Raw genomic sequence first — 2,300 nt, 5'->3', positions numbered from 1 at the left:
TGCAAACTGGTCCAACCACTATGGAGAGCTGTGTAGAGATTTCTGGACCTACTAAACATAGAGCTTCCATATGATCCAGCAATTCCACTCCTAGGTATTTACCCAAAGGACACAGAAACATCAATTCCAAAGAACACCTGCACCCCTATGTTTATAGCAGCACTGTTTACAATAGCTAAGCTTTGGAAACAGCCCAATTGCCCAAAAATAGATGACTGGATCAAGAAGATGTGGTACATATACACCATGGAATATTACTCAGCATTCAAAAAAGATAAACACATGCAATTTGCAGCAACATGGATGGCGCTGGAAGGGATCATGCTCAGTGAAATAAGCCAGAAAGAAAAAGAAAAATACCGGATGGTCTCACTCATAGTAGGAATCTACAAAACTTAAATAAGGGACCAGGAAAATGAATAACTATAAGAAAGTGAAAATCAAAATCAACAAAAAACTATGAACCAGAGACACTTTTTGGGGGGTGGGGGGGCGGAAGGGGAGGGATTGGGGTCAAAATGGGGGGGTTGCAATTGTATGGGGAATATAAAAATAAAATTTATTATTTAAAAAAAAATAAAAGCAAAAAAAAAAGTTGCTGTTTGCAGGAGCTGGAACTGTATCCTTTTTCCCCCTAACAGAACCACTTGCCTGCACTTTTGAGCAAGAACTCCTCAGGAACCAGATGTATGAGAACTGAAGAAGTATCATCATTCATTCATTATAGATTTACCGATTACCTATGTGATTAAGTGTTATGGTTTATAAGTATAAACAAAACAGATATAATATGGCTTTTTCATTGCTGTTGAATCTCCACAGCCAAAATTGGTAAGAAACTGAATGCAGTAAAAATTTTACAAGTGACAGACACAAAGTTCACTATAAATTTTAAAGCAGAGGCCCCTGCTGGGGCTTCAATTTTCTTTTTTCTTTTTTTTTTAATAGAGGCATATTTTATTTGTTTGTTTGTTTGTTTGTTTGTTTATACATGCACTGGGTACAGTCAGAAGCGTGGGAGGGTGAGAGAATTCACCAGAGCTAGAGCAGGGAGCAGAGCAGGCAGAAGGACCGAAGTACACTGCTGAGGGGAGCAGCAGGCGGCAGGAGAGGTCTGCGCGCCATGTGGGACCCTCCTCCTGTGGCCAGGGAGCAGCCGGGGATCAAACCTGCGCCACAGAGGCCGCGGGCAGCTTCACAACCCAGCACTCAACTGCTGCGCCACCGGGGAGGCCCCACTATAAATTTTAATCCACGATATAAAATGTTACCAAAAGACAAAACTGAACATCTTTATTAGAAAATAAAATATAATGATCAAATTCAATTTTTGTAAATATTTCTATGGCACATAGACATTTCCCTCAGATCCAACCCTATAATTGTGTTTTGTTTCCTTTCTGAGACTCACACCATAATAGCAAACTGTATAAAGAATACAAATGAAACTTGTGTTAAAATGATTGTCACAGATACAGTGTTTACTAATTCAAAGAACACTCAGTTCATTCTTTCACTGAACTTTATTCATTAATAAATTCCCTTATATAGAATGAAATATAATACTCCATGTTTATCATAAAATAGTGGTTTCTTCTTCCAGCATAATCAGGGAATTAATGAATATGTAGTACATGAGAAAAAACATCAAGTTTTAATCACATCAACATGGTTATTACTGAAGTTCTGGCATCATTACTGTTTATAAAAAGCACCTTATCTTGAGGCAACAGCAAATTAACAGCACTGATACGAAATATGACAAATCCAATGGTTATCAGCACTCCTTTAGGAATTTTGAGACATCTAGGTGAAAAGGAATAAAACTATAACCTTAGTAACCATTTCACTTCAGAAAAATAAAGAGTTCTTAAGATTTGTTGATATTTTGTAGACTAGCAATAACTTTTAAACTTTCTTCAAATGTTTAAGGTTGAAAATTAGTTATTTATTCATATTTTAACCTCACTGAATGAAATTCCAAAAGTATTTAAATATCTGATAAAAAGTTGTAAAATTATACATTTTATGATGTATAAATTTTCAAAATATATGCCTTCAGACAACATATGTGTTAAATATAGTTTCACATTTTTCTTGATAGCAAATGGCAGTTCACACTTCCCTTCCCAATATACTAATAGAAACACATAAGTAAATGATGAAAATAGAACTTTTCTATTCAAAGGCACTCTTTCCTTTTTTAAATTCATTGGACTCACAAATGCCCAAAATGTTGAAAACCACATACATACAAACACAGTCTCATCCCAGAGAAACATACCTAAACTCTCACACCT

This window comes from Talpa europaea (assembly GCF_964194135.1).
Source record: "Talpa europaea genome assembly, chromosome: 14".
NCBI classification, from domain to species: Eukaryota; Metazoa; Chordata; class Mammalia; order Eulipotyphla; family Talpidae; genus Talpa; species Talpa europaea.
The sequence above is the reverse complement of the archived record's forward strand: the minus strand, read 5'-3'. Positions refer to the sequence as shown.